Genomic DNA, 16,286 nt, shown 5'->3' on the forward strand with positions numbered 1-16,286 from the left:
ATACAGACCGTATAAATTTATACGGACCGTATAAGTGTCCGTATAATGACGTCGGGATAGATTTTAATTTATAAAAGAATTTCCCAAGTTCATTTATTTCATTTCATTTTTCTTCTCCACAACTCAAGAATTCTCTAGAACCTTCCACACACTCCATATACAAGAACTCATGAGAAATTGATGATCAACTTCATCAAATGAACAAAACTAAGTGTGAGAAACACATCAAAGTTCATCCAAGTCAAGAAATTCCATGGGAAGTGGAACTAGGGTTTTGCTCAAGTGAAGTATTTCCAATTAAATCCCATTCCCACACTATCAAAGGTAAGTTTTATGGTATTTACATATTATTTAAGGTATTAAAAAGTTGAAACACTTGGATTGTAGAAGGAGATAGAAAATGGGTCATGAATGTGTGAATAGTGACATTTTGAATAGTAGTTTGGAGTGAATCATGAATATTGAGATGTGGTGATTATAATTAAGCTATAAATGACATTTAGAACATGGGGTAAGTATTATATGTGAGAAAACGCAATAGTGAACCATGACCATGATTATGGAGGAATTGAAGTGAAATTGTGAAATGTGAATAATGTAGATGAATGATGAATGTTGCCTATAATATCGTGAATGTTGTTATGGATGCTTGGAAGTTGATATAAGATATGGAGAAAGTAATAGAAACAAAGGAAATGCTGCCCAATTTTCGTTAGCTTTAGTATGCACGTTTAAGTAATCGATTAGCTAATGTTAATGCGAATTCTCCTGAAGGTAAAAATGTGGGCATTGAAGGAGAACAAGTAAGCGATAGATTAGTTAAACGAAAAAGGTATGTAAGGCTAGTCCTTTCTTTCTATGGCATGAATCCGATGGCATGATTTTTCCTTCTTCTCCATGAATCCTCTATATCCTGGAAAGCTAATAGTCTATGTTCATGAATAGCTACATGAGATAGGAGATACATTACGAGCAGAATAACGATGATGATGAGGTTAAGTCGAAAGATTTAAGAGTTCATGAAATGATGTTCCTATGTAGTTAATGATGTCCTTTATTGTATACACTCTCCTTATATGCTATTTCCTTCAAGGTGAGGCAGAATACTTATAAATGCTCCATAACGGAATCGGGGGTTCACGACCTTATGTCACCCCGATATAGCATAACTATTTTTGAGTTTCTGTGCATGCATTGTGACGAGTACATATTGATGATATTACACCGCGCCTATATGGCACGGGCTGCACCGCTAAGGCGGGAGACTTATAGATGATTACATCGTGTCTATATGGCATGGGCAGCACCACTAGTGGGCGGCATGAGATGGTACCCCGGACGCGGGAGGCCTGGACGCAGGCTAATGATTATCACACCGTACCTATATGGATGGGCAGCTTATACATTTCTGCATATATGATATGATGATGATTATGAAGTAAGCCAGCATACATTATTCCTTTTATAAATAAAAGTCAGATACAGTTGCTCCTTATTTGACGCTTCATTTATTTCATTGGCGTATTATTATTATTTATGCCTCTCATACTCAGTACAATGTTCGTACTGACGTCCGTTTTCTTTGGACGCTGTGTTCATGCCCACAGGTAGACACGGAGGTGATCTTGTTCCAGACTCGTAGGAGCTAGTAGCTGATTTGAGAGCACTCCATTGTTCCGGAGGTGCTTTTGATTATTCATTTGTGCACATATGTATGTTTTGAGCACGACGGGGTCCTGTCCCGTCCCGATGTCTAGCACTCCAGTAGAGGCTCATAGATACGCTGGTGTGGGTTATATGGTCTCACGATGTTGCTATTATGTATATATATATATATATATATATATATATATATATATATATATATATATATATATATATATATATATTATTTTGATAGCCGAACGGCTTATGTGTATAAAAGTGATTATATTTGCAGGTGAAAAATGATTTTTTTATGATTTGAGTATGATGAGTAGTAGAATGAGTGGTGCTCGGTGGTAAGCAACGGGTACCCGTCACGGCCCCTAGTTGGGTTGTGACATAACCCAGGAAATAAGATTGGTGGAATTGTCTGAAGATCAACTTGATTGTCGAAAGCCATGACCCTAGAACTTTCTCTCATCTGATAAATCTTACAGTGTTTGTCAAAATATTCTTAGTCACAAAACACTCGTCACAAATTATGTACTTTTTAGTTTTAGTTTAGTAAAACAAACATGTTGATTTTCACTTTCTTGAATAGTTTCATTCGAATTTGAATTAGCTTAACAATAGAATCTAAGTCTCTGTGGGATCGATATCTGGACTTAACAGTCTATATTACTTGTACGACCACGTATACTTGAGTGTGTGTTTGGGAGCAACAAGTTTTTGGCGCCGTTGCCGGGGAATTAGAAAAATTTACTGTTTTTCTAATTTGAGTTTGTTTTTCTATTCAAGTCTTTACTTTTTTTCGTTGTTCTACTTGTGTCACTTCAGGTTTCTCTAGTTTATGCCAAGCACTAGAAGTTCAGAAAAACTGTTACTTGATCTTGATCCCGAAATCGAAAGAACTTTTCACAGACAGAGAAAAATGGCTGACGATGCAGCAAGACTTGCTCTTGAACAAGCAGAACAAGATAGAAACAGAAACGGGGATGAACCAGGTGCCAGAGCAGCTGCAAGGGCACAAGAACAATGAATTATTTTGTCCAGTTATGCCAGGCCCAGTCTAGCAACTATTGTTAAGGCTATTGTTAGGCCTAACATTACTGGAAATTTCGAGCTAAAAGAAGGAACAGTGCGACTGGTGCAACATACGTGCCAGTATATGGGTAAGTCTAGTGAAGACCCGCATAAGCACTTGATGCAGTTCGTGGAGTTGAGCGAGAATTTCCAGTATAGAGATGTTCCCAATGATTATGTGAAGCTGTCCTTATTTCCGTTCTCACTGTAGGTTCTATCACTTCTTGGGAGATATTATCAAATAAGTTTATCGACAGGTTCTTCTCACCCAAGGAAACAAAGGAGCTGCGAGGAAGAATTGCTAACTTCACTCAGAGAGATTTCGAATCTCTACCACACACTTGGGAAAGGTATAAGGGCTATTTGCGAGATTGCCCCCATCACATGCAGTCAAAGGAGATCATTGGCAACTATTTCGTAGAAGGTCTTAACCATGAATCAAGGGCCCTGTTAAATGCTTCAGCTCAAGGGCAGATCTTAAACAAAACATATGAAGAGATGGAAGCTCTCCTTGAGATGACGTCTGAGGGTCATCATGACTATCGCAAGACTAGCTGGGTGTTACCACAAAAAGCTGTTGGGGTTCTTAAAGTTGATGATGTTGCAGCTATTCGGGCTGATATAGGTACTCTTACTAACGTGATGTTGAGGGTGTTTCCTCAAGCTCAACAGATTTAACCAGTTCAACATATTCAGCAGGCAACATATGTAAGTTGTGGTGAGCCTCGTGATTATAACAATTGTCCATTGAATCCAAAGTCTGTCTATTTTGTGGGGCAGCAGAACCGTGGTACTGTAAATCGGGAAAACTACTATGGAAATAATTACAACACTCCATTTGGGAAGCAGGATTTCCACAAGCCGAACAATTATCAGCAACCTCAAGCTCAGCCAGCTAGCAATTTAGAAGAGATGATGAAGCAGCTCATAGCTCAAAATCAAGTGACGCAGCAGCAAAATCAGAAAATTCAGAGTTAGATGCAGAAATCTATTCACGAGCTTGAGCGTCAGATGGGGCAGTTGGCTCTTATGCAGAATGTCAGACCACCGGGTGCTCTTCCTAGTGATACTGAAAAGAATCCAAAAGAGTGCAAGACAGTCACCTTGAGGAATGGTAGAGAGCTAGAAGAAGTGCCGCCGAAAAAGAATAACATAGCAGAAGCAAAACTTATCCCTGCTAAGTGAGCTGAACCAAAGCAGACAGTCGCAGAGCAACATATAGAGGAAGTGGTTCGACCACCCCCTTCTTTTCCACAGCGACTTCAGAAACATAAAGCAGATTCGGCTTGCAAAAAATTCTTGAACTCTTAAAATAGGTACACATCAACATACCTTTGGTGGAGCTTTTGCAAGAAGTTCCAAAATATGGTAAATATATCAAAGATGTGGTTACGAACAAATGGTGTTGGACAAAGTTTGAGACTATTGCACTTACCGCGGAGTGCAGTTCTAGAGTGAGGAGTAAAATCCCTCCAAAGTTGAAAGATCCGGGCAGCTTCAGAATTTCGATTACGATTGGCAACATTGAAGTTGGGCTAGCATTATGTGATTTGGGTGCTAGTATTAATCTGATGCCTACCTCTGTGTTCCGAACGTTAGGCTTGGGTGAGCCTAGGCCAACCACTATTGCAGTTGGCTGATCGATCTCCTGCTTATCTTGATGGTATTATTGAGGATGTTCTGTGAAGGTAGGTCCTTTTATTCTGCCGGTTGATTTTGTGATACTTGGTTATGAGGCAGATAAGAGTGTTCCTCTCATCATGGGGAGAGGATTCTTGGCCACTGTTGATGCTGTGATCCGAGTGAAAGATGGGAAGATGTCCATGATAGTTGATGGACAAGAGACGACTTTTGATGTGTTTAAAGCTACCAAGCTTCCAGCCCATTATGAAGAGTTGAAGATGATTTCCGTGGTGGAGCCCGAGCTCACTAATGCTGAGTTAGATCACTTTCTAGCTTTGCGAGACCCGTTGGAGACAACTTTGGTGTATGGGGAAGATCTAACAATTGATGCATAAGTCGAGGAGTGTCTTAGCATTCTTGACACTTCATGCGCTTATTTACGAGCAAGTAGACCGTTTGAGGACCTAGACAGACTAGAGTCATGGAAGAAGCCGAAACCATCTATTGAAAAGGCTCCAGTTCTTGAGTTGAAGCCATTACCTCCTCACCTTCGCTATGCTTTCTTGGGTAGTGGAGACACATTGCCCATAATCCTCTCTGCTTATTTGATTGATGTGTAGGTTGAACGTGTGTTACGAGTGCTAAGAGATCGAGTCCGAGCCCTTAGGTGGTCGATTGCTGATATTCGAGGTATTAGTAGCTCGTTTTGCATGCACAAAATATTATTAGAGGAAGACAGCAAACCTAGTGTTGAGTGCCAGAGGCGACTGAACCCGACCATTAAGGAGGTGGTGAAGAAAGAGGTAATCAAGTGGCTTGACAGCTGCATTATTTATCCCATCTCTGACAGCAATTGGGTAAGTCCTGTACAATGTGTCCCGAAGAAAGGGGGCATGACTGTGGTAGAAAATGAGAAGAATGAATTGGTGCCTCAACAAACTGTTACGGGTTGGAGGATATGTATTGACTATCGGAAGTTGAACAACGCCACCAGAAATATCACTTTCCTTTGCCCTTTATGGATCAAATGCTCGACAGATTGGCTGAGCACGATTATTATTGCTTTTTTGGATGGCTATTCGGGTTACAACCATATCATGATTGCACCTGAGGATCAAGAGAAGACCACATACACATGTCCATATGGCACGTTTGCATTCCAGATGATGCCTTTCGGCTTGTGCAATGCTCCAGGTACTTTCCAACGATGCATGATGGCTATTTTCATCGATATGGTGGAAATTATGTGGAGGTATTTATGGATGACTTCTTTGTTTTTGGGGATTCTTTTGATGACTGCTTGAACCATCTTGATGCCGTGTTAGCTCGTTGTGAAGAAACAAACTTGGTACTTAACTGGGAAAAATGCCATTTCATGGTTCGAGAGGGCATCGTTCTTGGGCACAAGATATCGAGCAAGGGAATAGAGGTTGACAAGGCAAAGATTGAAGCAATTGAAAAATTGCCACCACCCGTTTCAGTTCGGGGAGTGCGCAGTTTTCTTAGGCATGCAGGCTTCTATCGACGGTTCATCAAAGACTTCTCTAAAGTTGCTAATCCAATGTGCAAGCTTTTAGAGAAAGATGTGAAGTTTGTGTTTAATGAAGCATGTCTGGCGGCTTGTGATGAGTTGAAACAGAGGTTAGTCTCTGCTCCTATTATCATCGCACCCGATTGGTCTCTTCCGTTTATTTTGATGTGTGATGCAAGTGATTTTGCTGTGGGAGCTGTTATTGGTTAGAAAAGGGACAAGATTTTTCATCCTATTTACTATGCCAGCAAGAAACTCGATGCAGCCCAGATGAACTATACTGTCATAGAGAAGGAGTTATTGGCGGTTGTCTACGCCTTTGACAAATTTCGATCATATCTTGTGGGCACGAAGGTGATTGTGTACATGGATCACACTGTAGTTCGCTATTTGTTTGCAAATAAGGATGCAAAGCCTAGGCTTATTTGTTGGGTGTTGCTGCTGCAAGAGTTTGACATTGAGATTCTTGACCGAAGCGGCACAAAAAATCAGGTAGCAGATCACTTATCGAGATTGGAAGATCGGGAACATGTGGATGAGGCAGTGGCGATTAAGGAGACTTTTCCTGATGAACAACTCTTTGCTCTTCAATCAGCTGAGGCGCCATGGTATGCAGACATGGTGAACTTTATAGTAAGTGAGATTTACCCCCTGGTGCTAATCACGAGAAGAAGAAACGGATTTTGCATGATAGTCGTTTCTATGTTTGGGATGAGCCCTATCTCTACAGGGTTGGCACAGATCAGCTGATCAGAAGGTGTATACCAGCGGAAGAGGTCCCCGCGATCCTTGAGAAGTGTCACTCATCACCCTATGGGAGACATCATGCGGGTGATAGAACAGCGACAAAGGTACTTTAGTCCGGGTTCTATTGGCCTACTTTGTTCAAAGATGCTTATGAATTTGTGTGAGCCTGCGATAGCTACCAGAGAATCGAAAATATCTCCAAGCGTCATGAAATGCCTTTGAAAGGCATCTTAGAGATTGAATTATTTGATGTGTGGGGTATCGACTTCATGGATCCCTTCATACCGTCAAAGGGGAATAAGTACATATTGGTTGCTGTAGACTATGTCTCGAAGTGGGTGGAAGCCATTGCACTTCCCACCAATGATGCTAGTGTGATGGCAAGATTTTTGAAAAAGAACATTTATTCAAGGTTTGGGACTCCTCGAGCCATCATCAGTGATCAAGGTACGCACTTTTGCAATCGGCTCTTTGATAAATTGTTGCTCAAGTATGGGGTGAAACACAAGATAACGACTGCTTATCATCCTCAGACGAGTGGTGAAGTGGAGGTATCGAATAGAGAAATTAAGAGGATTTTGGAGAAGACTGTGAGCGTGAGTAGGAAAGATTGGGCACTGAAGCTCGACGATGCTCTGTGGGCATACAAAACAGCTTATAAAACTCCAATTGGCACATCTCTCTATAAGCTCGTCTTTGGTAAAGCATGCAATCTACCAGTTGAGCTCGAGCATATAGCATATTGGGCAATAAAGAAGCTGAATTTAGACATGGTTCAAGCTAGAGAAACTAGACTGTTGCGGCTGCACGAGTTGGAGGAATTTCGCTATCATGCCTATGAGAATGCGAAAATGTACAAGGAGCGAATGAAGAGAATTCACGACAAGCGCATCCAACCTCGTGAATTTGTACCCGGGCAGTTAGTCTTGCTATATAACTCCAGGCTGAAGATTTTCGGAGGGAAGTTGAAAAGTAAGTGGTCAGGGCTGTTTGAAGTCTTTTGGGTGACCGCACATAGGGCGGTTGAGCTGAATCCGCTGAATGCAGAGAAGACATTCTTGGTAAATGGGCAGAGGGTCAAACACTACTTTGGAGAGGTCATCAATCTGGAGAAGTCCTCGGTGGATCTAAAGGAGGCTTGAGGGAAGCCTACGTCGTGCCGCGATGTTAAATCAAGCGCTTCTCGGGAGGCAACCCGTGTGACAACAAAAATGAAAAAATGATAAAAATACAATAAAGTGTCGTGCCACGACCTTAACTAAGGCGCTTGTTGGGAGGCAACCCAATTTTTCGTATGATATATGTCATGTTTGTTCATGTTGCAGGAATTGGGTGAAATGAAAAAATAAGAAGGTTCCAGTGATTTGTGCTTTGGCTCCGCGTCGCGGGCCAATCGTCCGTGAATAAAAAACGCCCAGTGAATTGAGCATTAGTCCCGCGATGTGGACCGATCGCGCAGAGGCATTTGGTGGACTTAACGGTAAAAATCAGGCGATCCTAACGCGATGCGGAAGAATCTCCTGAGCAAAAAAAAAAAACTTTCTGCGCCCAGTGATCCGCTCTTTGGACCCGCGATGCGGACCAATTGCGCTGGTCGACCCGGTTTGTATTTTTTTTCTCTTACTTATGTTATAAATCGTGCCCTTCCTCCCATTCCCTTCACAAAACATTCCCCCCAACTCACACACATATTCTCTCAAACAACAATTCCCATCCCCATTCCCTCTCTAACAAAAACAACTTCAAGTTGCTCCAATCCATCCTCCATTAACTTCACAAGGTGAGTGGGTTCATCTTCCATTTTTTTCCCTTTTCCCCCTTGTTCTTGATGTTTGTAGTTGTAAAATAGGGATATGGGTATGGGCGAATTTCGGGCGGGGATTGGTATTGCTTGTGTGATATGAGTGATTATGGCTAGAATATGACTCCCATTGCACAAGGGAGGGTTTCCAAACCCACCATTGTTGTCAAAAGTTAAGGGACGATTTGATGCCCACAAGGTGTTCGATAAAAGTCCTAAACCAAGTTTTTGTGGAAATTGTGAAGTCTTGAGTAGCAATGGAACATTAACCAAGCATAGGAACCCTTGTGCGTCTCCTCTCACCATAAAATTCGAATTCTGATGGTGAATTAGCGAGTTGTGACTTTCCATGCCAAGCCCTACAACATGAAATTGCTTACTTTGTGTTTTTGTTTGCTTTGTCATGTAGGAGTAGTTAACTTCTTTGATCTTCATTTTTGTAATGTAGTTTGAAGTAAGTGTAGGGTTAGTTCCCCAAATTGTGTGCGAAAAAAAAAATTTGACAGGAGCCACGCATTCTAAACTTGAGTACATATAATATGATTAAGTGTGGCGTTGTGCCACGACTCCCTTTTAGTTATTGATCTGTACTTCTCGTTTGGTAATGTGTTGTTTTGCAGGCAAGATGGTTCACGCCAAGTCCAAGGGCAAATCTGCCGCTTCCTCCTCCCAAGGCACAAAAAGGGGGGAGCACAAAATCCGTCCAAAGGGACCAAAGGGCACACATCCGGCAAGGGAAAGCATCCCGTGGTTGCCATTCCTCAGGTAGCTAAAAGGAGGCCCCACCCCCATCTGTCTGGGGACGGGGAGGAGTGGTATGCAGGGTTCGACACATCGAAGCGGTACAATCATGAGCGAGCGATCAGTCGAGCCCCTTTCAAGAATTTTTTTTTGGGATATCTACAACCGCATAGTCGCCATCGGATGGACGTCTGTGTTTCAACAACCGGGGCCCGTAAATATTGATTTGGTCATGGAAGTATATGCTAGCATTGAAAGCATTGGGAATCACGGTTCTGTGTTCGTTTGAAAGAATTGGGTGCCATTGACGGCTTCGACCTTGTGCGGGGCAATTGGAGTCCCAGACGTGCCTACCGAGCCCTTGCTCGAATTCATCAAAAGGCTCAATTACAGGGCTATCCGGGAAACTCTTTGTGGATCCAAATCTAAAGCACAATGGGCACGATACTCAGGGCCTCTGCGGAAGCATCGGAGCATGAGTATGAGTAATTTTTGTCGAGAAGCCCGGGTTTGGTTGCGCTTCGGAATGCTAGAATCATGCCACTTGATCACTTCTCGGAGGTACAAAAAGAGATAGTGTGCATAGTGTATTTCTTGATGACAGGGCAGTGGTGAACATTGGGTATTGGATGATGAAGGAAATTCGATGAGTGCGGGCTGGCAAGTCTAAAAGGCTGAGTTATGGAAAAACTCTCACTGCTTACGTCATGAGGCTCGACGAAGGGTTGGCATACTCTACTGATACAGTGCTTGAGGCGCCTAGTGACGCACTCGACATTTCAAATGCCATGGCCCCAGCAAGTGCATCTGGACATCATTTGACTCCAGCAGAGGAGAGATCCGCCCAATCCACAGTGCTAGCCCAGCTTTACACAGGGATGATGGTTGCGGGCGAGCATTTTAACATTGGTCTTTCAAGGGTCTTTTTTCAGACACCCCACACACTACATTCTCGGGCACTTGTGGGTGAGGTGTCTCAGTTACCTGAGGATGATGATGAAAACTCGGTTGATCTAGTAATGACTGCACTCGAAGAGAAGGAGGAGGTAGAGTCGCTTATGCAAGGCGACGACAATGAAGAAGAAGAGGATGCCGAGCCAGATGATGGGGAGGTTGATGATGAGGACTACATCAATGAGGACGACTAGGCCCTAGTGGGCCCCAGAGAGTATTTCTTACCTTACTTGCGCTTTGTTTTTTTTTCCAAATATATATGCATTGAGGGCATTGCATAATTTTAAGTGTGGGGTGGGAAAATACGTCCCTGGTTTGTATCAACATGATTTTGAGGTTACGGATGATGATTAGTATGCCTTAGGATTTTTTTTAGTAGTTTTGCGTCTTAGTGTCGAAAAAAAATAGAAAAAGTATAAAAAAATTCAAAAAGATTTTATTTTCCTTATTTTTCTTTGATAAATTTTTAATTCCCTCATTAGTAGGAATTCATCATCCACCCCCTTTGGTTTTATAATGGCCTCGGTTCTTTCCCGAGGGGGGACCTTTGAACTGGGCGTAGGTAGATTTTTCTTTTATAGTCATAGAAAGGGCTTTTCCTGATGACGGGTGGATGACAACCTGCTTGAGGGAAAATTAGACCTTAGGATAGGTGTATTCAAATGCTAGGTGCATGGGTTAGGTGATGTATTGGCATATGAGTGATCTTGAATTTTTTTTTTTTTTGTGAAAGCATGCGTTGAAATTGTATCACTTTTCTTGAAAGCACTTGCAAAATGGTTTTATTTGACTCATTATGACCCACTTGGCATTGTTGTTTCTTATTGTTGTTTGATTCGAGGGACAACCGGATCCCTCTTGCGTTGATTGTGTGCCATGTGTGTGAAGTGTTTTGCATTTGAATCCATGTTTCGTATTGACATCTAGAACTTGCCCTGTGTGTTCATAAAGCGAAATGAAGTTCGGTTGAGCTTAGAAAATTGTCACGACCCAGCTCTGTGGGCCATGACTAGTGCCCGAGCTGGACACCCATATGTACCTGTCAAACATAATCAGACTGATGCTATAGGTCCTCAATCAATCACATCGTAATAACATACGCAAGCCGACGAGGCTGCCACTGTATATATCATTATACTACGCAAGCCGACAAGGCTTCCACTACATATCAATATAGTACGCAAGCCGACAAGGCTGCCACTACGAAACGATAATATATGCAAGCCGACAAGGCTGCTACAACGACAGAACATCCACAATAACTATATAGATACAGCTAATCAAATCTGTATACAACCCACATACATGTCTACAGACCTCTAAGAGTTTTAACAGTGAAATATGACGGGACAGGGCCCCGTCGTACCCCTAGACAAACATATATATATATACATCAGAAGGTCTGTACCAAAATCAAGGCTCCGGAACAACGGATCTCTCCAAGACAGCTGAAAGGGAATCCTAAGCTAGAGGACCACCAAATAGAGCGTCTGTACCTGCGGGCATGAAACGCAGCCCCCCGAAGAAAGGGGGTCAGTACGGAATATGTACTGAGTAAATAAAGCATGAAATACAGTAAAAAGGATCATAACTGAAATAGGGGGTACAGAAAACAAGTACAATGTCCAGAATACCAAAACACTTGCCCTTTTGAAACATAAATCATGCATGTCAATATCATATATCATACCCGGCCCATTATGGGACTCGGTGAACATGGTCGCCACCACGTCTTTGGCGCCATAACACAGCATAACTCCATAAACACATCATAACGCCATAACACAGCATAACTCCATCATATATATATATATATATATATATATATATATATATATATATATATATATATATATATATCATATTCCAGCCCTCTAGTGAGGGACTCGGTGAACAAGGCAGTGAAACTGTGCACGATAACATACCCGGCCTGGAACTCGGTGAAAGACATATTGAGGCATGCACGAGCAGAGTAGTGAGAAACCATATGCAATTTAAAATATTATCAAGACTCAAACAGAATAAGAAGAAGGGATTTACACCTGAGTATCAGTAGCGACAATCATATCAAATATCAAACAGAATAAGAAGAAGGGATTTACACCTGAGTATCAGTAGCGACAATCATATCAAATATCCCTCGAACGTCATCATAAATATTATCAAAAGAGCCTTAGGAACCATAGACATATGTCAATATAGTATGAAACAGCTTATAGAAGTCAAGGACATCAGTTATCGTAGAGTTTCTAGGAATAGGAGCTTATATATATTGACTATTATCCACGTATAGGAAACTGGAGAGGGAAGCTCAATCACATAAGAGTTCTAACATCAAGAAGTGAATAAGAATCATGAATCACACTCAAGACTTATGAATAGGATTACCCCAAAGCTCATATCATTCATCACTTAAATCTAAGACATGCCAAAAGAAAGAAGGGATAGCTTTACATACCTGTTAACGACTAATCGCAAACCCGTTCGCTTCGTCGCCCCTTTAGCCTATTTAATATAAAAGTAACGCTATCGTTAGTACTATACTTTCTAGTTCGTAATTCCGCAGCTCATCGCTTATAGAACTTATTCTTTAACTCATACTTTCTCGTTTAGGGTTTTTCATTAGTTAAGGACTTAATGAAAATCGGGCAGCATTTCCCCTATATATTCGCCTAACCCGAATTTTTAATTATTCTCCTGTTATCACAGAAATACCAACAATAGAGATATACATACAAAATTCTTACAATTCAGCCCATAACAATTCTAACAACCCAACAACCTTTCTGAATCCATTTCAACCCACAATCTCATATAACAACAATTTTATGCATTTTCTTACTTCCAATTTCGTCCAATCCAATTTTAATAATTCCATTACAACACTATTAACACAATTACACCACAAAATAAGAAAATCTTACCTAAATTTTCTCGGAGGAAATTCTACGCTCAATTGCTCCAATTTTACAGTTTCTTCTTCCCCAACTTAATATCCAATATTGCTATCACCTCCTTGAACTTGTAATGCACTTGGAACTTGATCAAAACATTCAAGAATCAAAAAATTTCTTCAACACCATGACTGGCCGAGAGCAGCCATGGATGATTTGTGATTTTTCTTAAGCTAATTTTCTTGAAAATGAAATCAAAGTATAAGTTTGCTCACTATTATTCATATATATAGGCTTGTTTATAGGGTGACACGTGCCCCCTCCCTTGTGACTCACTAATACGGGTGGGGCCCACTATAGTAATTAGGCTTAATTAATTTTAATTAATCCCTAATTCTTACTTAGTAATATAATCACAATTAATTAGTCCCTAATCTCTAATAATATTTCTATGCTAAATAAAATTTATAAACAATATATGTTTTAATTAAAAATTGAAAATTAAAGGTTCCTATTTCGTATCCGAAAATGATCCTGTCTTTAAATTGAGTCGATTCTCTTGCGAATAACTCGACGTATAAAAATACGGGCTAAAACATCAATGATAGAGGCGTTTCTTTGATTCGTCACTAAAAAGCCTAAAATTTTATCCCACCAACTTGTAAATAGCACCCTAGTTAACCCTTTTGAGCCTTTAGCCTTTTCTTTGATAGCAGTTAATTAGCCTTCTCCCCTTCGTTCTATAAAACTTGATTTTTGATCCATATACTCTATGAGCACATTAATCATTTACATATATAATGGAAGTTGGGATGTGAAATAAAAAAGGGAAATGGTTGTTGATTGTAATTTGGGAAGACTATGGGAGCACCGAATGAAAAGAACTAATTCACTTGTTAGTTGGGAATTGAAAAAAAACAAGAGAAAAGAAAGAAATCTGAAAAAGAAAAAAATATGTAGCGAAAAAGTTTTCCTTCTAACTTGTGTGACTTTTAAAAGAGTGGTGCTTAAACAAAGAAAAATGGGTGAATTGAGAGAAATTTAAAGGTTGGTTGTTGTTGAATAAGGGCTAATGAAGAAATTGTGCAAGAATGATATAAGTATATGTATTAAAGTGCTTAGGGAGGTTAGTCACTATTATCCAAATAATTCCTACCCGTCCCTTAGCCTACATTACAACCCTCAAAGTCCTACTTGATTCTAGGTTCTTCTTACTTGTATTAGTGGAGTGGTTACACTACGGGCAAGCCTATGGTATGTCGTATTTTACATGTGATATTCTTTGTGAGAGTGAGCGTACTTATTGACTTTATGTCCATTGATTTAAACATATGTGATTCTTGAGAGGGACTACTTTATTTTGGTGAGGGCACATAATTAGCAATAGAGTGGTGAAGTGTTGATTTCTTGATCATAAGGATGCTTACATGCTCTAAAGTGGTGTCGTTGAGTCAATGGGTTTAAAAAAATTGAAGTGTTTTTCAGAAAGGTGCTCCTTGGTGCTAAAAATGAATGTTTTAAATCTTCGGCATGGCTTTCGTAACTTGGCTTATTGTTTTGGTTGTAAAATATTTCTTTTGAGAGAGCCATACTAGCTGAATCCCGTTGCTGACCTGTTTGAATGAGTTAGGCTAGAAGTGTAGTTTAGTGTTGGTTTGTGTTTGCTCGACGGTGAGCAAAGTCTAAGTGGGGGTGGTGATATTTGGCACAAATATCATGTTTCGTGTCATTTTACAACCTATTCTTATGACTTTTATCGCTTAATTCATGATGCAATCGTCGTATTTGAACTTATGTTGTTATATTTCATGCATATAGGTACGATGATGTCAAACGATGGAAAACTGGGCTTAAAGTGATTGATTTTGGAGAATATGATGACTACACGAGGTGACGAGTCGAAGACCACAAAGGATGAACTAAAAGGATGAAACAATTCGACTGAAGGGTCCGCTTTGCTTTCGCATCGCGTGAAGAAAGCGGAAAGAATCAGCTCCAGGCCAAAAATTACCATCAGGCTTTCCTTCCGCGATGCGGAAGAAAAGCAGGAATGTATCAGGTGATCCTTCCGCGATGCAGAAGGAAAGCGCATCGACGAGCAGTTTTTCTGTTTCAATCGGGATTATGTTTACTTATTTTTTGTCTTAACCCTAGACTATATATAGACATTTTATTAGCTAAAAACGGCGTGTTGGGATTATTCCAAGACTTGTAAGCCACCGTTCCATTTTCTCTCTCTAGGTTTTATTTTATTTTTCATCTTTTTCAACCCTAGATTATTCATGAATTCTTTTGTCTATGATCGAATCATGAGTAGATAAACTTATAAATTCTAGGGTTGTGGCGAAAGACTTGAAAGTTGGTTTTATGACAATTATTCTCTATTGATTTCCCATATTTTGGGTTGCTTATTTATTCTTGATCGTAATTGTTTGATTATCTGGCCAATAGTTAGACACTATCTGTGGCGTGTGAATTGAACTAGAGATAGGAAATTTGCATGCGTAATAAGAATAAATAGGGCTTGTTCGATATAATCGTTTCGCTAATGAGGATAGGAATATACCCTTTAGCCTTGCTTAGTTGAATACAGAGGAATAAATGTGTTCTTGATACCTCTGACGACCATAGGGATATAGGCATTATAGTAGCATCTACAGGCTTGTGAGCAACTCGGAATATACTCATAAAGTTATAATTAACCCGTCAACTAGTAACCCAGGAAATAAGATAGGTGGAATTGTCTGAAGATCAACTGGATTGTCGAAATCCATGACCCTAGAACTTTCTCTCAGCTGATAAATCTTACAGTCTTTGTCAAAATATTCTCAGTCACAAAAACACCCTTCACAAATTATTTACTTTTCAGTTTTAGTTTAGTACAACAAACATCTTGATTTTCACTTTCTTGAATAGTTTCATTCGAATTTGAACTAGCTTAACAGTAGAATCTAAGTCTCTGTGGGATTGATATCTGGACTTAACAGTCTATATTACTTGTACGACCATGTATACTTGCGTGTGCGTTTGGAAGCAACAACATTTTTCATTCTTCTTGATTCTAGATTGTGCTATAGAGCTTGGACTTCTTTTAGGATCATTCTGACGTGTTCGTTACTCGTGCTTTATGGAGATGACTTTAACTCGTGTTTTAGATGCTAACTAAGTGAACAATGGTATTATGGAGTGCACTTTATTGTGATGTGTAATTTGATGGATGGTACCAAGTCGCTGAAATTGTATTGTAGGAGTTCTGTGTATATGGTCA

Source organism: Lycium barbarum, chromosome 3, assembly GCF_019175385.1.
Source record: "Lycium barbarum isolate Lr01 chromosome 3, ASM1917538v2, whole genome shotgun sequence".
NCBI lineage: Eukaryota > Viridiplantae > Streptophyta > Magnoliopsida > Solanales > Solanaceae > Lycium > Lycium barbarum.